Raw genomic sequence first — 23,380 nt, 5'->3', positions numbered from 1 at the left:
TAAAAGATGTTAAGAAGACCATTTAAGGACTTGCTAGAATCAGGCCATAAATGTGGTTTTGAACCTTTCTGGCAGCTGTTGTGAAGAGGGAAAGAGAAGTGTCATGGAAATCGATTTTCAAAACTTTAAAGGAGAAAAATTCTCTTAAAATTCTAGCAGAAAAATAGTTTGCAGCTCTTCAATACTGGTTAGTGTTGGTTTCAAGTTGTTGACATGCTGTCATACTGCACACCTCTCTCTGTTCCACTTGTTTTAGGATTAAAAACACCCTCATAGTGTGTTCTATCATATGTTTGCTTCTGGATTGTTTCAGGACTGATAATCTGGTTTGTGTATTATCTGTGTCCTCATTTCTCTTCCCTTCTAGGCCTGTTGTTCATCTCCTGGACAGTTCTTTTCTCATTAACATTTCTGTTAAATGATAAGCAGGGAAAATAAAAATCAGCAGCACAACTCTAGCAATCAGTTTTGCTATTTGCAAAGGTGATTTTAATGCTTTTTTAGCTAATGGGAATTTCAAGAGTGATCTCCCCGCATCAGTTTACTCATACTAGAGCTCCTGGCTGTCTTGGGCTCAGCCTGCCCCCAGGTGTGCTCAGCCTGGGCCACAGGTTGAGGCAGGCAAGAGAGAGACTCCTGCAGAGGTTTTGATCCCATTACACCTAAGATAGAAGCCACTGCTGGTGAATTGATACAGCATGTGAAAAGGATAGAAATTGCTGATTAAAACAAGGTGTTTTGTTTACCTGGATTTCAGTAATAAGTGATTCCCTCCCATCCGTTATAAAGAATTTAAACTGTTGCAAGGCACCCTTGTATATTTGTGTCCTAAAGAGGCTTGGATCACAATCAGGGTTTTCCCCCCCTCTTTCTCTCTTTGGACCAAATATTCTGTGTCTATTGAAAGTCTGAAGATCAGTGCATTTCCTCTGGTTCAGAAAATAATAATGCCTAGCTTTCACTAGAGTTCTTTTCATCTCCAAGCCTCTCTTAAATATTGACTAATTAAATGAAAATGGAGGAAGTCTGGCTAAATAGCCTCTCTTTGAGGACCAGCCCAGTGGACTTAGAATACACAGTGATTTGCTGTATCTTTGAAACAGAAGCAACTAGAAATCTTTTATTATTGGCTATAATAGCAAGTGGCATCTCTTATTATGTTTGGCAGCTGACATTTCAAATTGCATTTTAGTTGGTTGTTATACATGAAATAGTAGGATATGAGTAGACTTAAAAATGAGAATTTGCGGCCCAGGGACGACATGAAATATCTGACATCTAGGGGTTGCCATGACAACTCATCAGGATGTTGCTTTGTAATCTTTTGGATTAGGCTCTGGCCCAGGGTCACTGAATTGGAATTGGAGAGGGCTTTGGTAACAGGATGTGAATGTTGTACCTTTAGTTAATGGCATTTGAATTTGCAGTTTGGTCATGTTGCTGAGGTCAAGTAAAAATGACATTGAGGGAATATTTAAATTCCCGCAGAACCTAGACAAGGTCATATTTGTCAGCGAAAATAGTCAGATGGAGTGTCTGAGACTAAGAACGGAAAGACAGGATTTCCTGTCCTTGGTCAGTGGATAAAATGTATGCACGTATCCATTAATATATATACATCCCTGAATAGTTTTATGTAATGAAAATTTGGGAAATTAAGCCCTTTTTATAATTATCTTATGTTATAAAATTGGAACTGAACATCACTAAAAAAACAGTTTGGCCACAAACAAACCACAGCTGCTTTCTAGTGCTCCATATCTTCCATCTCAGCCGGAAATGGCCTGCAGGGTGTGGAATTTGGACAGGGGAAGGGAATCGGGCAGAGTGAGGAAGGAAGCAGCTGAGAAACAGGGCACCACCTTCGTCACCCCTCACATTGGCCTTGGCCACAAGGACAGCATCTTCTGTAGCTGACGCGCCTCTCAGGCACGCTCCTCACCAGGGATGATCAATGGAAGCAACGCGGGAACTCAGAGCTCTTCCCAAGTCTGATCCCACTTCTGCCACTCACAGTGTGATCTCGAGCAAAACACATTTCAACTCTGGGTTCCCCTAGGAAATGAGGGGGCTGAGTTTCCTCTGGCTGTCAAGTTCTGCTATTTATCATCGTGTGGGGGCAGACCCAGGTCTCCACATAACTCTTCTTTGCCATTAAGCTCACATTCCTATTGTCACTTTGCAGTAGAACTACCCCTCATGGTTAATAGGGCCTCCTAACAGTCCAGCCAAAGAGCAAAAATATTCTTCCCCATCCCCATAATTTTTGAGATCTTATAGTTGTAGATTTCTGAGGAAAACCAGCTGCCATGCAGTGAGGGAAGGGTGAAATCTCAGACAAAAGACAGCCAGTTGCAGTAAGTTGTCCTGCTGACACTACTGTGTCAGCATCGTCAGCTCAGCTGATGTTTACTGAGCATTTTCTGTATGGACACAGTGCTGAGCACTTTACATGCATTATGCTGTTTAATCCTTATGAGAAATACACATGTGTACACAGATATGTGCATGTATATATGTGACATATATACACCATTGCACATTTGCTGTATACCAGGTGTTATGCCAAATCCTCACAATAACCCAGCGAGGTAGGCCAATGGATTAAGTCAGTTAAGACTCACAACAAAGGAGGTATTATCAATTATCTCCATGTTTACAAATAAAGAAACTGAGCCACAGCTGGTAACTGGTGGAGCAGGGATTTGAACCCACATGCTATGACCTCAGACCCCTCTCGTAACCTCTCTGCCTGTGGTTCTTCACACTTGTCTGACATAACCATCACCTGGGGAACTTTTGAACTATAGGGATCTTGGGACCCCACTCCAGGTCAGGCAGAATTTCTGGGGTTGCTAACATGCAGCCAGGGCTGGGCCCCATGCCTCAGGTGGACACTAGAGTTACGTGGTTGGGTAGTTGCCTGTCGCCCCACCGCCAGCAGGTGACTGACCTAGAACATGCATCCAGCCTGCTTGCTCTCACGCTGGATGCCTTGTCGGCACAGTGGGCAGCATGCCAATTATCGTTGTTATCAGGTCTTGTACCTACCATCATGCCTAGTTTCTTTCTCCTCGTCTAAATCCCAGAGCCACAAGTTTATTTCAGGCTTTTTAGGACTATGTAATACACCAATTATGAAGATCAGAGTACAGACTTCTTGTTGAACCAAAGTAGTGATTTCCCACTTAGAAGTGTCAAAGTTAGCCTTTGCTCATAACCGTCACCAACTTCAATGTAGTAACTGTGCTCTTTCCTCATTGAGCTAAACCGTGGTTCTAAAACTTTGATTGGAATCACCTCGCTTCCACCCCAGACATTCTGATTTTATTAGTATGGGACGTGACCTGGGCAATGGAGTTTAAAAAGCTCTCCAGGTGATTCTGATACACAGCAGAGTTTGAACCAAGGGTTTAAGGATTTGGTCTGTAAATTCACAGATGTGTTGCCTTGAGAAGACTGTGGGATCACCTCTGTGGATGGAACTAGCTTTTTAACTCTCTGACAGCGTCTCACCACCATCTCTCTTGCATTTTAGCTGGTATGATTAATTTGCATGTAATTCTGCTCATTTCACTACCTGACTCGGAATTGTACCTTGCTGTCAAATGATGGTTTCTCCCCAAAGGTTGTTCTTATACTTAGGCTCTTGCAGTGATACTGGTGACATGTCTGTAAGATATCTTTGAAAAGTTCTCAGCCTCATTTGACTCTCTTATTTTCACTATGTAAAGCATTTCTTTTGAAGTTGTTTTACTTTTAAAAACATTTTTATGGTTTTAACACATTTCTTTTTCTTCCAAGAGCAAAATAAACACCTCTCCTGTATAATACTCTATGATGATAATCCAATTATGATTATTCCTCCCCCCCCAAAAAAAAACCAGTTGACCATCACATTCACTATTGGGAGACAATAGCTAACATACCTATAGTGCTTAACAGCTGATAACATCCTACAGATAGATAGTGATAGGGTGGAAAGTTGGAGATCATGTAAGGAAGAAGCCACTCAGACTTTATCCTCAGGGAGTTTACTAAAGTCAGATTAACATAATCAACTGGAAAATATAGTTGGATTGTGAAAGTATATTAAAGCAGAAGTGTAAATTTGTTGGTAAGTTTGCAAATGTACTTGATTTTTAATCTAGAAATTGTTTTTATAATAGGTAAATCTTAAACTAGGATTTTTGAATCAATAGAGATTGTTGGATAAGAGGAGAGGTAATTTGCAGGTGCAACAACTCTTGGCAAAGGCTGGGGGGTGGGAAATGGAGTGTTGCAGGCCACTAGGTCAGCTAACTAGGCTGGTATGAAAAGCATAAATTGGGTATAGCAGTTAATAAGGAAGGATTGCTGAGGTGGAGCTAGCTATTGTATAAAATTTAATGGGAGAATACTGGAAGAGCTAATTTTAAAAAAGGCACATTAGGAGTATCTGTTTTCCTTTGTGTGGTTGTGTGGTTGTTGAAGTCCAGTTGGTCTATAACTGTGTTCATATTTTAGATCACCAAACAAGGCTGGTAGTATGGGTTGGTTATTATGCTTTCTTGAGGGTAAAGCTTTTAAAATTAACTCTGCTCCTTTAGGTTTAAAAATTTCTCATTCTGATGTCTACATCTTGCTGCTTTAATCAGCAAGAAAAGAGAGAGGGGGTTCGGGTGCCTCTCTTCTGAAATGGAAGGTCAGAGCAGGCAGGGGGCTGTCACTGTTGTTTCTTTTTGTTCAGGAATTAGAACATGTGAGCAAGTGGTTCCACCCCTCATTTTGTGAGCTGTTTTTCTCCAATATTTCCTAATTTTTCCCATGACGTTTCAGCCTGTTTCTTCACAAGATTTTAAGGCCTGAAAGACCCCATTGTTTGGCAGGAGTGCGAGCTTGTGTACATTTGCTGATCTGGCTGCCCAGGGTCTGAGTGTGGGTGGTACACTGCTGGGGGATCTTGCAGACTGGGGGATGTGTGGCGCATACTCCTGATAGTAGTAAACACTTTCTGTTTGTCATGAATTCATGGAATATCTTTTGTTTTATAGAAGGTGCTGCACTTTTGAAGTGTTATTCACAGACTGTGATCTCATTGACAGAAATCAGGGCATTCCATTAAGCTAAAAAAGTTTCTTAATGACAGATCAAATGGATGAATGCCTTATCCAAACTTCACTTCATCTTTAGATAGATGCAAACTTTTGTTCTTTTAATGCACACACACTCCTTGATGGCCTGTCTGGGATTTATGTGAGCTCTTGGAGTAGCAGCCCCATATATTCTGCATGGCAAATCCTAGTCAGTATGTACTTTTTTGTAAATTAATATTTACAAAATATTAATTATAGTAGGATACAAAATTCAATAACAGAAGAATGATAACTAAAGTTAAATAGATTTTTTTGAGTAAAGGAAATTGGGGTTTCATGCTTATAAGGTTTTCTTTAAATGAAGTTAATGTATTGTTACATTAACTTGTAAGGAATTGGGGTCTGTTTGATTAACAGTAATATACCAATAGGAGACACTGCATTTATATATACTTACGAAATAACAGTAACATTTCCATCATAATCACAACATTCCCCATCATTTTTAAATGTTCTCTATGGTAGCAGTGACATTGGGACCTGTCAGTATCGTGAGTCGATTATGCACATCTCTTCACAACTCCATGTTCAGTGAATCATGTTGGCAGCTTGAAATCTGCCATGGTGGGAGAGTTTACCCCCTGGAAATCAGCAAACACTACAAATCAGAGCTCCTTACCCACAGAGTCTGTTTTTAAACATTTAGCAGCACACCGCTGCCTGAAGTGAAATTTAGAAGTTAAGGAGTCTTCTCTTGAAGCAAGTAATGTAGTGCTTCCACTCAACACAACAGCCCGCATGAATGTTTTGAAATATGTCAGGCCATGGGCTCCTCTACCTGAAATCCTTCGGTAGCTGCCCATTTCCCTGGGAGCAAAAGCCTCACTGTGACCTTAAGGCTATGTATGCTATGGCTACCCTTGACCCCTCTTTAATCATCTCTGTCGTTCTCTTCCTGGCTTTCGCCTCCAGATACCTGGTTTCATCCCTATTTCTGTAGAACATCTTAGACATGCTCCTATTTGAGGGCCTTTATTCTAGGGCAGTTGGTTATGAAACTTTAGAGTACTTCAGAATCAACTGGAGGCCTTGTTAAAACGGACCTCTGGGTGCCATCCCAGCATTTCTGAGCTAGTAACAAGCTTCCAGGTAGTGCTTATGGTCATGGGACCCTGCTTGGAGAACCACTGCTCTAACTGATATCCTCTTGGTTTATCTCTGACCTTCAAATCTTTGATCCACTTTCACTTTCTCCGTGAGGCCCACACTGACCATCCTATTTAAAATTGTAGCCCTCCTTCTCCACCACATTTCCAATTTCTCTGACTCTAGTCAATTTTTTTCATTGCGTCTGTCACCTTATAACAAAAATAACTTATGCTTCTTATTTGTGTTTATTGTCTGCCTCTCTCTTACTAGGCTTTAAATTTCACAAAAGTAGAGAATTTTGGTTCCCCCCCCCCCCCACTGGTTATCTCAAGTTTCTAGATCAGTACCTGGCACATGGTAGGTGCTCAATAAATTGTTGAATGAGTTAATGGATGAACAATGTTGAGAAATGAATAATGTATCTCAAATTTTGGTCCCAGCCTTTTAAATATATTCTAACTCACTAGAGAATCTTAAAACACTTTGTGCAGTTTTGTTTCTCAGCTTCACTGCTTTTAGGATAATGAGGAATGGTTTCTGCCCCGGGCTAAAGTTTGGAAATGACTTGATGATCCTTAAATAGTAGGTTCACCAAATTGTTGCTCTTACATTTACATTTTAACCTCAAAGTCCCTAAGCCAGTGATGTTCGAACTCTGGTCTGCGGAAGTTCCCTGGAGATATTTGAGAGGCTCTGCAAACATTTAATTTGCATTTCATTTTTAGTATATTTTAAACTTTTTTAATAACTAATAAAAAACATGCACACTAATGCATTACATACCAAATTTTGACACATTGGGACCACCAGAGTATTGTATTGGACTGTCAAGTTAACCTTGAAATAAAGTGTTTTCAGCTATTTTGGCTTATATATTGGAGCTTCTTATAAATGATCCACTGATCAGTAAGTTCTGTCCCAGTGTTTTTCATATTCCAGCCTGATCATAAATTGAGCAAGCAAATTCCTCCTGTCACACATACTCAGCATGCTTGATTACATGCCAGGCAGGGCTTCAGAGCCTTTGTGTGATACAGGCTTCTGTGTGGATTGATGGCCAATTGTACAATAGGTGAACACAACACACATCACCTAGTGACATATATTGTGTTTGTTATAGGGTCATGTACACCCACTTTACATTTTGGAAACTCTTTGACTTTTAAGGAAATCGGGTAGTTATCAGATTATCATTAATGATTAAGATTAAAATAAAAAGATCTGACTACTGCATTTTCTCAAGCTTTTGGATTAGTTTTAGGCATATCATGAGATAATAAAATGAAGTGCTAAAGAACTGTTAAAATTTCCATCACAACTATACCTTGCTATTCAAATTCACTCGTTTCCAGAATTCAGGTGCAGAAATTTCCCATTGTGAGTTCCAACAGCAAAGGATACAACGTTATTTATGTGAATTTGGTTTCTGAGTTTCAGACAGTAAGCAGTAAGAGTAGAAGATAGATAGCAAGAGATTTATCTGAAAATTTGGCGAAACTGAAAAGTTTCAAGAGCATGGATTCAGATAACAAGTGATAACTGTAGTTGTCTGTGAGTATCAGGATTTTCTTAATACAGTGCAACCAAGTACAAGCAGAGAAGTAAATTGCATGCTGGATCACTTTTAAAAGTCAATTGATACAGGTCTTACTATCTGAAAGCCCCACTCCCTACCACCTCAAAAGTGCCATTGAATATATTATACGAAATAGTTCTAAGTTATACTTTATGGAACATTGTGTAGATCTTCTTGCACATCTTTCTATTAATGCACTTACTTCATTGTAACTTGTTTTGTCTCAACACTATATTTGAGCCCCTTGACAGTAAGAATTATATCCCATTCAGCTTTGCTTCCCAGTGCCTGGCATTGCCTAACACATGGTGGGTACTCAGCACATGTTTATTAAATGACGTTGCATTCCACTGCAGAAGGAAGCAAGCTTGAAAGGAACAATGAAACTTCATATTAAATACACAATCAGTGACCTTTCACTCTAAGCACAGATTTTAGCATAAAAAATATATATCTGATGGTTCTGTGATTCCTTCTCCTTTATCTCACACGTACAATCATTTAAAGTTTTCTGAATTCTTTTTGAGAAATATCTTGTGACTCTGACCCTTCCATGCCATCCTGCTTGCCACTGCCCTGGTCTGAGCCTTGTCCTTCTCTTCGTCCCTTGCATGGACTGTTCAAGCTCCTCAAAAGCCCTCTCTCAGACCCAGTGCGTCCTCTGCTTCTCCACAGTGTTGTTGCAGTTGTCTCCCTGTGAAACAAATCCAGGCTTGTCTGTCCGCCTGCACTGCCTGCAGAATAAGGCCTCAGCCTGTGCTGTCCAGCACAATAGCCACTAGCCACAGGTGGCTGTTGAGCTCTTAGAATGTGGCTTGTTCAAATCGGGACGGGACGTGCTGTAAGTGTAAAATTCATACCCTGTTTCAAAGACTTCGTATGAAAAAAATAAAATACCTCATTAATATTTTTATATTGGTAACATGTTAAAATGAGATTATTTTAGATATATTGGGTTAAATAAACTTCTCCTGATTTTTTGTTTGTTTGTTTTACCTTTTTAATGAAGCTACTAGAAAATTTTAAATTATGTGTTTGGTTCACTTTGTATTTCCATAGCCCTGCACTGGTCTGAGCTGTATCATTACATCCAAGGTTTCTTGTAACCTGGCCCCTGTTACTTTTTGGCCTCATGTCCCAGCCCTGTCCCCCACAGAATTTCTCATAACCCCCAGACTCAACAGCTCTATTTATGCTTACGGGTTTTTATTGTTTTCACATTCTGTTCCTTCTTCCTGAAAAGTCCCTCCCTTTCTTTGTTAGCTCTGAGAAATCCTGCTCAGACTTTTAGGACCTGATTAATTGTGCCACGCTGGTGAGGTTTTGCCCCATTTTCTCAAGCAAAAGTAGCCACTCCTCCCCACGTGGTCGCGTCCCTCTGTACCTTATTGCACTTCTTGCTGTTCTGCCGTGAAATGTCTTTTTAACTGGGCTACTCAAGGAAAAGGCTGCAACTTCCTCTTCTGATGACCCCGAAGGCAGTACCTACTGTGTAGTAAACATTTAATGGACGTTTATTAAATTAATTTATGAATTCACCCTACTACACACATAATGATTTTTATATACATCAGGCCTTGATCATCTTAACCATTGGCCATCGAAAAAATTAGATGCTGAAGCAGATAGGACTGGACCTTTCAGCCATAACCCCAATTTCAGATTTTGCGTTCAATGAAATGTCCTCTTTGTTCCCCCTGGATAACTTAAATTGATTTAAAACTTATAAATTTGAATTTATAAAATCCATGGGTATTGTACAGACTAAGAGCATGTAACTGCAGTATAAATTATCATTTTTTTGTCTATTTTGTCTGCAGGGATTTTATGTAAGATTTTGTTTGATTAAAGATATCACTTCTAAACAAGTTTGAAAGCCACTGTTCTAATCCTAAATTTCATTTCCGTTTCCAATTTAAAGATTTCATTTTGGTTTTGATGCAGGGGTTTCTCATATCATGCTATGTAAACACATAGGGCAAGACTTCTCAACTCCAGCTGCGTGAAACTGGGAAGCTTTTCAAAAATACTAATGCCCAGGTCCACACCCAGGGATCCGGGTATAATTGGGCTAAGGGAAGGGGTCCCAAGCACCAGTAGCTACGAAAAGCATAAATACCTGTGATACAATGGTTCTGGAGTGTTGAGAAAAACAGGTCATTAACTATGAAAATGTTGAAGGTTTGAATTGATAGTTTTTCTTTCGTTTTATTAATTATGTTGTGTCATTGTCTTTCTTGGGAGTAAAGCTAATGCAATCTTAAGTTTATACTAAGGGTTTGGGGCCAAAAACAGCATTTAATAGAACCCATCATCTGTGGCCAATTTCCTAAGGGTTCTGAAATTAAAATTCCCTTTCTGTCATTCTCTGAAACCTACATGCAGCAGAATTTTAATGTTCCTTATTGGTAGAAATAGCTAACACAACACCTATTTCAGATCATGGAAATGAGGACTGACAAGGGCAGTGGGTTTAAGAAGTTTGCGCAGGTAGTGGCCTTCCTGGCACCCTCGTTAGCCTGAGTAAACACTGCTCCCCTGGCAAATCCTCCGCAGCCATGCCACGTTGATAAAATCTGACATTCTGGTTAATCACTTTTTAATGATATTCTTCCTTTCGTTCTTGGTATGTGAGAAACGAGCCTTTTTTTTTTTTATTAGGGTGTGAGAAAGAATTAACTTTAATTTCTTAATTCAGTAAAATGGGCTGCTAATGTAGATTCTATTTTTCTGAGGATAGGGAGAAAAATGACCTAATTTCTGTATATCAGTTATCTCTGTATAGCATGTATTTTTAAAGGTTACAAAGTACCTTAAATCCTGTAAAGGAGAAACTCTAGGATAAATACTTTGGAAACATTGTCAGAAAATCCTATGCATTCTAATAGCAGGTTCTGTTTCATTGTTGTGTACTATTAAAAGTACACATGTAAATAAGCATGTGTTTTGCAAGTTATCAATTTGTTGAAAATGGCTGTATGCTTTTATTTTTCTAAAGTGTAATCTCTTTTATTTGGGGCTCTTTAGGGCAGGGAAAAAAACCCTCAGAAAAATACGCACTTGGGATCGAATCCTTTAGGGCAGAAAAAGAATCGAAACCTGTAGTTAACTTGGTTATTTGCAGTGGTGGTATGTCATCCTGCGTGAGACTGACGTCAGGCAGATTGACTGCAGAGGGCTGAGAGAGAGAGAGGGAGAGAGAGAGAGTTAAAACCCTGCTCCCAGACTATGAAGTGAGTATGAAGGGCACCGCAGCAACCCCTGGACCTGTCAGGAATGTACCTATTTTTAACATGCTGGATCAAGTGTCAGCACTCCATAGGAGATGAGGAAGGGGGTACCGGTCCCATGAATGGTAAAGGGCCCTCTGGCGTGTTTACAATACAGCTGTGCATTCGTAATGGCCCTGCCACTGCCATGTCAGGTAAAGTTTTCTTTGCTCGTGATGGATGGCAGAGAATTCTTTAGCAGAGGGAACCAAAGGAGCTGGGAGGAGGAAGGGGGAAGGGAAAAGCAGAAAAGAGAGAGAAAAAGAAACACGCAGCTCCAGAGGGACGTAGCCTGTGCTTTGCAGTTGCTTGTGTGGATAGAAACCAGATGGTAAGCTGGAACACCCGCTTGGCTATCTGAGGAGCCAAACATATGGTTAATGGTCGGGAGAAATAGCTTTCAGAGCCAGGGCTTTGCTGACTGCTTCATATTACAGATTGTTACAGTGTGTCATTACATTGCCAACCTAAGTGCTTAATACCCACTGCAGGCGCTGGGCATACACTTACAAGAAGGACTTTTAGCTCTTTGCTGGCTCTGAATGGAGAAGTGACATCATAGAGAGGCTGAAAATGTCTGGTGTTGGAGGTAGGGAGAAGGGTAATTTTGTAGTGGAAACAACATTTTTTTTCTTTTCTTTACAAGCCAAGCCTTCACTCCACTGAACTTTACTGTTTTCTGAGAACCTTTTTATACTAGACCGATTCCCCCACCCCCCCATCTCACACACACACACACACACACACACACACACACAGAGGGACATTCTAAAACCAAAATCTACAACCCAGGCCATGTCCCCCAACTCCAGCGGGTTTGACAGCCCCCGTTCACCTGAAAGCCACATCGGGGCACTCACAGGCCCCACATTTGAAGTTTCTGTTTGGGGAGCTTTGGGCAACAGCAGGCCTGTGTTATCTAAGGAACTGCTGAGCCCATTCATCTGCTTTTCACGGCCCGCTTCCTTTTATTTTTAGCCAAATCCGTCAGGCCTGACAGGCGGGTAATTCGAGCCAGAGAAAGGGCAGAGCTCCAGGTCCTTTCCACAAAGCAATTCTTCTCCTCCCTCCTGGGAGGGCTCCAGACTTGGCCTGCTTCAGGCAGATGGATTTGTTGAGTCATGTGAGATCATTTACACAAAAACACAGTGAGGCAGTGGAAATTAAAAAAAAAAAAAAAAGAAAGAAAAAAGAAAAAAGGGAGGGTGGGGAGAGGGAAGAGGAGGGGCGGCCAGGGGAGTGTGCGCTGCCCTGCTGCTGGGGAGCGCAGGAATTTCGCAGCGAGGCAGCTAGACTGAGGAATGCCTAGAGTCATTTGTGTATAAGGTAATGTCTAGTTTACAGAGCGGGGCGGGGCCGGCTAGAACGGTGCCTCCAGCAGCTCGCCTCTGTTTAAAAGAGGAAGGGGGTGTGGGGAAACTTCTTATAAAAAAAGAAATTGTAAAGCAACACCCACCAAACAAAGACCACACTGTTGACAGCGTTGGGTTCCAGTAGCGGTAAACTACCAACGGGCTGGTTTATAGAAAATGAGTTTGCTCTGTGATGTAATACAAGTTTGCTTTGTCCTGACGCCAGCATGACACTGAGGCAGCAGGGGAGGGCGAAGAGGAAAATTGGAACCGGGCTCTTGGCTAATGGTTTCCAGAGATTATTTAGCAGGACTTTGAGTGGAGGGAGGAAAGTGGGAGATGGTGGGTGGAGAATTGCTTCGAGGTGTACCATAATTGTGGTAGGTAAAATAAAGTCATTACTATGGTTTCCTTGCTCAAGAAGAATTGAGCAATGACTTTGAAATGCCAAGTAAGGTATCATTTTTCCCTACCACAGTATTTATTTTCCTTTAGCTTCTGGGGCATTAAAAAAAAAAAAAGCCTGGCTTTTACATCATGGCAGACAGTATTAACAGTAGTGAATCAGTTTTGTTTACTGTTTATACCACAAGCCTTTAAAACATTCCATTAAAAAATTGTCTCCTGTTCATTCATGAAATTCTTCTCTTTCTTCTTCAAATTTGCTTACATGCAGTAGCTGTGCTTACATGTAGATTTTTTTCCTTCCTTTGCTGGAATAAAAGAGCTCAAAAGAGAATAATGACTGGGTTATCTCAATGTACATTCTTACACCAAATGTAATGCAAGTGTGCCATGAGAGAATAGGGAATATTTGGAAACGGGAACAGAAAATTATAAATGGGGAGCATTTCAAAATATGCACCATGATCATTTTCATTATGATGCATTTCTGCAATTCTGTATTTATTTACAACCCTACTGTGCAGTTGGGTTTTTTTTAGCCACCCTAGAATGTAGGTCAACATCACCATAGTTCCTCATATTTTGTTGGCATTTTAAAAGTTGAAACATTTTACCATTTTTTTCCAGACCTAGATATACTTAGGTTACATGGACAGTTTTAGTAATCACGGAACTTAGTGCGTAAAATCTTTCTGTTTATAGTCACCACTGAATTTTGATAGTTGGCACTCAGATCACACCCTGACCTGGAATAAACGTGGCACTCACAACATTGCTGATAATACAGTCTCACACTGAAGCTGCTCCACTTTTTCCCAGGCAACTCTGGTAATCTTATTCTGCGTAGTTATAGGGCAGCTTTCATTTATTGTACTTGGGGAGAGCATCGGTAAATTTTTATGGTTGTTAATTGTGTGCATTTTGGGGTCCCCAGACTCTGCGATATCAACATTATTTAATGTGATTATGAGTTGGCATTACTTTAAATCTACCCATATCCTTGAGTGTTTTCTCTGCATCAGGGTTTCTCAATCTCAGCACGATTTGACATTTTGGACCAGATCATTCTTTATTCTGAGTGCTGTCCTGTGCATAATAGGTGGCATCCTGGTCTCTACCCACTAAATGCCAGTAGTGCCCTCTCCCAGTCATGACAACCAAAGATGTCTCCATACCTTGCCAGAAGTCCGCTGGGAGGCAAAGTCAGCCTGGCTCAGAACGACTGTTCTACATTCTTACAGTCGTTTAGAAATTCACTCTCTACCGCATGAGCCAGCCCCTTGGTTACTTATAAGATTGAATTAAAGGATATAAAATAATGTTTTACCTCCTGCCATTTTAAGCGGCAATCCCAAGTTAGGTAAAGTTTTTCAAGGTGTAGACAAGAGTATTTTAGGGAGAAATTTCCCACCAGAAGACTTGGAGTTTTGTTATGGCAGAATAACCTCTTGAGATTCTGGCCTTAGCAGGTGGAACCCCTAAAGGCTGCATTATAGTGACTTTCCCAGAGCTGTTCAAGAGGAAATGGCCCGGCTTTCTGAGCCTAGGGATGTTGACACTAGCAGAAAGGGAACTTTCCGTCAGGGACCCAAACAGACAGCCTAGGCCCCAGGCTCACTGCCTGTATATCCAGCCCCAGAAAGGGGGAAGGCAGCGGTGACAGTTCTTTCTTGGGAGCACAGCCGACTTCCTCCCCATCCCGTGGCTGTGGTCTCGGAAGCTGGAACTCTCGTTAACAAGGAATGTGGAGCTTTCCACAGGCTAAGGCAGGCATAAATTTCCTCTGTTTGTTTTGTGAGGACTAGTGTCGACTGCTGTAATGAGATCAGAGGAGACCCCAGGGTCGGCTGCTGGAGCTGTTTTCTGTGGCTGTTCTCTTGGCTGCTTGCTGTTGGAGAATGCAGCGACTCCCTGCAGACCACGGTTGTGATGTGGTGAGGTGGTTGTGCCCTTGTTGCATTTCTTGCCGCCTTTGCTTCTCTCATTCTACCAAAAAACATCAGTGTGCAGTCATCCACTCCTAAATCATGGAAAAGTTAACAGGAGGCAGATTCCTTTCCACAGAGCTGAGGACAGACTTAGTTGTGTATGAAGAGTGCGGCCTTGAGCAGGAAGGTGACCTGCTTCCTTGGGGTGACTTCCTGGACTGCTGATGCTGGCTGGAGGTAGGTTTTCCAAGGCCTGGGCTGCCCGTAAGCCCTTTCTTACTCAGTGCCACTCTGTTATGAGGACGAGATGGAGAGCAAGTCACAGCAATATAGCTTATGCTGAAAAGAACATATTTCTGGCTGTAGCCTAAATGGCAGCTAAATGGCTACATATGGTACCTAGCTAGAGCAGAACTGAGTTTAGGGAACCCCACACTGGACCTTTCTGGCAGAATAGTGTACTGAGCTCATGCAGCCTGGCCCACTTCTGACCACCCACCCCCAAAATCCTAAGGTATATTGGATAAAATAGAATATATTTTTGGATACATGTTAAGTTTTTTATTTTTTTTTTTTGAGACAGAGTCTTGCTTTGTTGCCCTGGCTAGAATGAGTGCCGTGGCGTCAGCCTAGCTCACAGCAACCTCAAACTCCTGGGCTTAATCGATCCTACTGCCTCAGCCTCCCGAGTAGCTGGGACTACAGGCATGCGCCACCATGCCCGGCTAATATTTTTTTCTATATATATATTAGTTGGCCAGATAATTTCTTTCTATTTTTAGTAGAGACGGGGTCTCGCTCTTGCTCAGGCTGGTCTCGAACTCCTGACCTTGAGCGATCCACCCGCCTCGGCCTCCCAGAGTGCTAGGATTACAGGCGTGAGCCACCGCGCCCGGCCTATGTTAAGTTTTAAAGCAGGAAAGGGAAATTCTGACCTGGCTGTAGGCTCTAGAATCTAGGGGTTTTGGGGTTTGTACCCACACAGGAACTTTTGTGAAAAGAGGGCAAGAAGAATTCCCCCCCAGAGAATTTGAGCATATGTGTCTGGGCGAGGAGCAGGGGCAGGAAACGCAGCCTGGCTGTTGGAGTGGTCATGGGGTCTGCAGTTACACTACCTGCGTGGTGGGGGAACTTTAGCTATTTTGATCCAGAAACTGGTTTGAGAGCATTGAAAGCCCTGAGCCCTGGTAAAAGCAAACGCTAGATCTCCATGGAGAGGTTTAACAATCCAGGACGTGGTTCTTCCTCCGAAAGAGCAAGCCACACTCAGGGGAAGCTGGTAATGAAAAGTACAGAATCTGAGCCCTGGGAAAGCAGAGGTTAACAGCGAATCCCTGCGATTGCTTTCCACCAGCGCCCGTCATGCCGAATAGAGCTTTCTTCTGGGGGTTACTGAAAGTTTCCTCCTAGAGGAACAAGACATCAGACCCACTCTGGCTTACTAAGCAGATGAGTTTCCGCTGTAAGCACTCACCCCCGTTAAGGTGACCACTCTCATTACAGCTTGTCCTCAAGGTCTTCTTGAGAATATTTAAATTCCTTAATTGGAAACCTTTTATTGGAGAGATAGCTGGTCCTTTTAAGCTTCATTAAAGAGATACCTTCCTAGTAATTTCCCTTGTCACTGCTTCCATTTCAGCGGGTCATTCTCAAGCAACCCATTAGGCTGTCTGTTGAGGTATTTCAGTTTCCCACAAAATCATAGGAAATGTGTTTGTCTGAAATGCGGCAACCCCTCCCCCCACCCTTGGGAGAGGGAAGCTGAAATTGTTTGGAGGACTCTGGGATTCTTTTAGCATAAAATCAAAGAAACCCGAGTAAGTAGTAAGACATGGTTGATACACCTTTGTCCTAGATGAATAGTTCATAATTCAGCCTTCTCAATCCAAAGTAGACAAATGGGTCAGGAGTTGCCTAGAATAGCCACCATATACTCCCCACGCAGTTACATGCACCACTGGCAAACATGAGTTGACTGTACTAAAATTAAAGCATGATTCCTTAATTTATCAAGAATGTGATGAAATCTCTTGTGTTTGTTTTCTTCTGAGGTATGCAAAGACTGATGTTGCCAGTTGTACCTAGAGAGTGCTCTGCTGGCCTTGAAAGTGATACCATGCTTCTTAAGAAAACAACCCTTTGGTATTTTATTCTTAATTTGGATTTCTAAAATATTTAACCTCAAAATATTCTGGCCAAGTGAGAAGTAGATATAGATATTGACATTAAAGCATTAGAAGAGGATAGAATGAAAGGAAATAGTCTCAAGTGGTGCCAGATTTAAGGAAGATCTTCCTAAACATCATAATTAGATTTGGGATATATTGAGTGCCTACTGTGTGTAAGGCAGGGGGATAGGTGCTGGGTATTTGGGTACTAGTACGAAACAGGCAAGATCTGTTCTCTTGTAATGCTTATAATCCAGTAGGGTGATTGAGAGGTAACCTCCTCCCTGCAATTTAAGGCAGAATGAGGTTGTGTTGAATAGTGTTGGGGGAACAGGAAGAGGAAAGGAAGGGCCTCATTTTCTTTGAGCACTATATGCCAAGTAGTCGCCTTTTCATGTTGCTGCATTTAATCCCCCACATGATCTCAGGAGACATAAAGAGTTTCCCTGGCCAGGTGCTGTGGCTCATCCCTGTAATCCCAACACTTTGGGAGGCCAAGGTAGGAGGATCACTTGAGGCCAGGAGTTTAAGACCAGCCTGAGCAAGAGCAAGACCCGTCTCTACAAAAAAAAAAAAAAAAAAACAATTAGCTGGGTGTGATGGCACTCGCTTGTAGTCCCAGCTACTCAGGAGGCTGAGGCAGAAGGATCGCTTGAGCCCAGGAGTTCAAGGCTGCAGTGAGCTATGATGATGCCACTGCACTCTAGCCTGGGTAACAGAGCTGGATTCCCCCCTGACCCACTTCCACCCCTGATTTTAGGATTTTAGGGATAAAGGAACAGAGATTCAGAGAGGGTCAGTAACTTGCCAAAAATCACACACCAAAGAGGTAGAGTTGATATTCAAACCATGTGATTTTGTTCCTGACCCCTGCATTGCCCACTCTTCCCCCCCCCCCCCACCCCAATGCTTGGCCCAGGAGGCAATTTTGGAGTTTCCACCCCTAGAGATTTAAAGGAACAAAGAATCCCTTGACTGACATGAAAGGTATACAATAGAAGACCCAAACTGGCCAACCAAATCCAACTCCTACAGGATTTCCAAAGTATTAGCATAAGTTGCCAAAAGCAAACTCTACATAATCTCTCAATCTCTCTTTCTTGATTATCAGAGCTCTGGGCACATGTGGCGTGTTCCAACTTTGCTGGAGCTAGAAGGCAAGCACCCCCTACCCCCCACTGTCTTCTCAGGCCTGACCATTTGCTCAGCTCATTCTTTCTTGACCCTTGTAGGCATCTGAATTTGTGACCCCTGGTTTAGATAGTCACCCCAGCAAGAGAAGTGGGCTGGCCCAAGTAAGCTCTTGGGGGCTGTTCCGTATTGCACCTTTAAACGGAGATAGTCCAAAATCACTGGGAGACTGAGATTGACTTTTTTTTTTTTTTTTTTGAGACAGAGTCTCACTCTGTTGCCCAGGCTAGAGTGAGTGCCGTGGCGTCAGCCTAGCTCACAGCAACCTCAAACTCCTGAGCTCAAGCGATCCTCCTGTCTCAGCCTCCCAAGTAGCTGGGACTACAGGCATGCACCACCATGCCCGGCTAATTTTTTCTATATATATTTTTAGCTGTCCATATAATTTCTTTCTATTTTTAGTAGAGATGGGGTCTCGCTCTTGCTCAGGCTGGTCTCGAACTCCTGAGCTCAAACGATCCGCCCACCTCGGCCTCCCAGAGTGCTAGGATTACAGGCGTGAGCCACCGCGCCCGGCCGAGATTGACTTTTTATAGTGATATCCCTGAATCTAAATATCCTGACTTACGATTTGTCTAAGTATGGGAAATCCCTAGCCCATGTGCCAGAAGTGGCACCCTTGGCCCTTTAACTGGCCTCTATTCCTCCCTGTGTGGCTCTTGGACCATTTTGTTGTTGTTTTTGTTACTAGCAGTGTTTCTCTCCTTTATAATTTATAACCCTCTTGTTTCCTCTTCTTTATCACAATTTCCTGTTGAACCACAACTCACATACTGGTTAAAATTTCACAATATTAATTTTCAAATCACCTAGCCTATCCTTGGGGAAGAAGGCCTTTGGTGATGCTCTGTGGGAAGATGTGCTCATCCTTCTGGCTTAAGAGGTATGTTTTCCATGATATGCTTGAAGGCAGGGCCTAGGGAAGCAAAGCTGAATGGCAGACATTGTCCCGGCTCTTGGGGTGGAACCGTGTTCTCCTGTGTTTGCTGGCTCAGTGTAGGGGTGTCAGGGACACCAAAGTCCTGAAGAACCTGAGCCACACATCTGCTGTAGCTTTGAGGATGGAGAAGCACTTGTAGGAAGCTCCTCAGGCTGCTCTGCTCCGTTCCTCCTGCCTCTCCCTTAGGAAGAAAGGAATGAGTCAGCCGCTTGAGAGGTGTGTGTGCATTTGGGGCAGGGAACAGGGGTCTGTTTGTTCCTTTGCCTTTGGATTCTTTAACCCCAGCACCAGGCTTCAGCCTCCCTGTTGTGGAAAGGAGAGATTAGACTCTCTGTAATAAAGTGGCCTTACATTTATTCAGTCCTGGACAAGGATTCCAGTTGAAGGTTGTCAGGACCTAACTTCAGAGACATGTGAATTTCTCCAACCCTAAATTAGGGCTGTTTCTCTCACCTGTTCATTTGATCTCCCAAGCTACTAAGTCCTAGATTTAACAGCATTTCCTCTAGACTCCGAAGCCTGCTCATCTTTTTATTACTTTACTTTTTCCTTCCCTGCAAGCTCTCAGGTCTGGCACTAGTCCTTTGCTCCAGCCTCCTGCTTAAGGGGCTGTGTGTGATGGTGGGAAGGGGAGGGATAAGAATCCATTCCACAGACTGGCCTCAGGGTGCAATATATCTAAATGCTGGCGAGACCATTAACACTGTGAGGAGTGACCTGCCTGCTCTTATTTGACCCATCTCCCTCCCATAGGAGTTCCTGAGCTACCCAGCTTTGAGATATGTTACAAAAGGCTTCTAGAATGAACATCTTAGAAGGGAGTCCGGGCCAGGTGGGGTGGCTCACGCCTTTAATCTCAGAACTCTGGGAGGCCGAGGCAGGAGGATCACGTGAGGCCAGGAGTTTGAGACCAGCCTGAGCAACATAGTGAGACCCCACCTCTACAAAAAATAGAAAAATCAGCTGGGCATGGTAGTATGCCCCTGTATCCCAGCTACTCAGGAGGCTGAGGCAGGAGGATCACTTGAGCCCAGCAAGGAGTTTGAGGGCAGTGAGCTGTGATGATGCCACTGCACCCTAGCTGGGGTGATAGAGCAAGACCTTGTCTCAAAAAAAAGGGGAGTGGGGTGGGGTAGGGAGTTGGAGTGGGGAGAAAATCCCAACTCATCATATTCCATTCTATATTGGTTATAAATACTCATTGCATTTTCAAGGGCCTAGGCACAACACACACAAACATAGCCCTCGACACTTTGAAGCTTCTCTTTAAAGTAAAGAAGATAGAATAAAGTGGGCTTATGCTATTCTCACCATACCTCACATTAGCAGTGATCCAGGTAAAATAGGCTTCTCTCTGTGGTAGGTGGAGGTTGATGATAAATAAATAGTGGTGAAACAGGTAGGTCCAGTCTTAAGTTTACTGCAGCTCGCACTTGCTGACGCTGAGCCATGAGAGTATATGACCCTAGAGAAGCCATAGGATGTGGAATTGTCACCAGGAGCCTGAATCTCTGGTTCTCTTCTGTAGTAAGAACCTGGCTGGTGAGGGGCACTTGGCCGTATTACCAATCCTGTGTTTGGGTGTCCTTATTTGCTCACCTGCCCTTTGATTTCCTCCTTTCTTTTCATTTCTCTCCTTCTTCTTCTTACACTTTCTCTGTCTCCACCTTTCTGCTTACACACACTTCTTCTACCCACCTGAAAAGTTGAATTACATTTTATTAACCTCTTAGAAGCCTAAGGTTGACCACAGGCTTTGTTACCCATTGAACCAACTCTGTTAGGATCCACTGAGTGGAAGTTACACATTGGCTTATGGGTTTGATATTCTCAAGGCACCCTTTAAAGGCATCTCTACTTTCCTTTTGTTCGGTACTGGAAGAATCCAACTTCTTAAAAGATTCAAAAGAAACGTTAAATAATAGAATAAAAAAGAAACATCCTTCCTTCCACCGTGGTAACTCAGGTATCTTTGCCTCTAATGCTTTATATTCAAGCTGCAGTCTCTTTCTAAGCTGTAGATTTCTCTAAGCTTCTTCATAAACTGAATGGGTTGCAAAACAACCAGGTTTTCTCTCTTTCAAAGGAGATGGAAAGTACTTGATAGAACAAGGCCAGTCTTTCTGCTTGCTGTCCAGAAGCAAACTGACCCAGTTTCTAAAACTATCATCTGTTCACTAAAGTGTTTTCTGTTATTGGTGGTCTTTGATGTGTGTGTGTGTTTTATTGGAGGAGGGTTGTGTTTGTTGTATTTGTGGTCTTTGTACATGCTTTAATTCCATAGTATCTTGAAATAAAATCCCTTCTAGCCCAGGGTCTCCTGCTGACTATGGCATAACCAAGGAAAATTCTTTTACTTGTCTGTATCTGATTTCCTAATTAGGAAAACTACCACGCAGATTGATATTACTATTAAATGGGAGTATTAGTATAAAAGAGCATCATACAGTTTTGAGTACTATACAGCTGTGTGATATTCTTAATAACATTTGTAAAAGATTTACACCCTGGCATTAAAAGATTTTCCTTTTTTAAAACCCCCAAAGGTAGTCTGCAATAATTATCAACATTGTTTTTAAGAGTCTCTATCATCCTAGGCTCTGTGAATAAAAGCAAAGGAAAAAAAATCTATTCATAATATTTATTAAGAACTTTCTATGTGACTAATATTTCCCTCAGAGGGTTTTAGTCTAACTTGGTTGTAGAACAACATACAAGAAAATGACACAGAAACACTTGGGGTGGGGGGTGGGGAGGTCCTATAATCAGTTTAGTGCAAACTATATGGCCACCTTCTGAGGGAATGGGGACTGTGGCATGACTGGGACTGGGTGGGGCTCCTCAGGGAAATTATGTTCAAGAATCCTTGTCTGTTATGATCTTTTAGTGCCCACCTTTCCTGTGTTGATACCAGTGTGTACATGTGAGTGGAATTGTGACAATAGGCATCTCTGCAAGGCATTTGGACAAGCTTTCCAGTGAAGTGCTAGGCTATAGATTTTAAATGGATCAATACATATATTAAAAAGGAAACAACACGTATAGAGTTCTACTTTAAAACTTAGAAGTTCATTAGCATCTGCTTCTGGAAATTCGAAGAGTAAAACTTACATGTGTAATTTTTTTCAGTCACTATAAGATCAATTAGAATTAGATATTGAATTTTCTTGGCTTTGAACCCATGATTACACAGGCATCATGTATGTGTGGAGATGTTGGGGTGTACTGATGCTACAAAGTTGGATTTCCAAGGTCTCTCCATGTTGTACATCATCGTTAAAATATGCTATCGCTATGACTGAGTGTGGTATTTTCTTTGGAATCTTTGTCTCAAACAGCCAGGGAATGATTTGCAATTTCCTCTCTCTATTTTCTGATTTGTAAAAGGAATGCAATAATATTATATTCACAAAATGGTAATGTGTGGGAGCAGGAGTTTATTTTTTGAAAATGTAAATTGCAAAATTATTTTCTTAGCAGTGAAAGATGTTAATGTGGGAAATACAGCTTTGGACTTCTCTGTGTCCTGGACTCAGCAGATGCGTCATTCTCCTATGGACAAAGGCTGATCACTAAGGACTAAACATGGTTATGGTGGAATAGTGGAATTATGAATACCCTTACCCTTTCCTGTTGAACATATTCTATATTATTATATTATGATTAAAAATAATGCATTTATTTTTAAAAGCACTGCAGTTGCAGTTAAACCTCCAATTCCACTTTCTATAGAAAGGTTCAGATAGATCCTTCCTAGATGCAACTTGAAAAAGTAACTCACAAATCAGGTGATTATAAGGAAACTTACAATGTTTTGTTCTCTCAAATCCACCTGTACACACCTTATAAAGGAAAAGACTACAAATCTATTTAAGTGGTTGAAGTAATTTTCTATTTTTCTTTAATATTTGAAAAATTAAGAACCCTGAACCATACAATAAACTCTTTTACTCTAAATGTAGTTCAAGTGGATCAAAAACTCTACCTGAAGAACCAATAGCAAAGAACCTGATTCTGTTTTGGGAGGAGTGAGATCATTTGGTTCATTTGGCCCGTGGAAAACTGACCTTGTGGTACACTGCCTCCCACGGAGCTCTGTGGAAGGTTCCACCTGTTGAGCCCTGGAGGTGATAGTCAGTCTCCAGTGTTTGCCTTTCTGTTCCTTTGTTCCTTGTGGACAGCGGGGGAAGGCACTGAGGTCTGGCACACAGGGGTGCTACTCACACGCTAGTTTCTGTCTTTTCCTAAAGAGGTCAAAGCCCAAACTAGGAACTCTTAAAGTCATTGGCCTCTCTGATTTATTGATCACTAAGTCCCTAGTACCCAG

At 42.1% G+C, this 23,380-nt stretch overlaps 1 protein-coding gene across 1 annotated transcript in view; it reads left to right on the top strand.

The window, feature by feature from the left end:
• Nucleotides 1-23,380, top strand: part of BACH2 (BTB domain and CNC homolog 2) — a 320,826-nt gene that overhangs the window by 57,370 nt on the left and 240,076 nt on the right. The window lies entirely within an intron of this gene.

This window comes from Eulemur rufifrons, chromosome 15 (genome assembly GCF_041146395.1).
Source record: "Eulemur rufifrons isolate Redbay chromosome 15, OSU_ERuf_1, whole genome shotgun sequence".
Taxonomy (NCBI): domain Eukaryota; kingdom Metazoa; phylum Chordata; class Mammalia; order Primates; family Lemuridae; genus Eulemur; species Eulemur rufifrons.
This window is presented reverse-complemented; position numbering and strand designations above follow the sequence as displayed.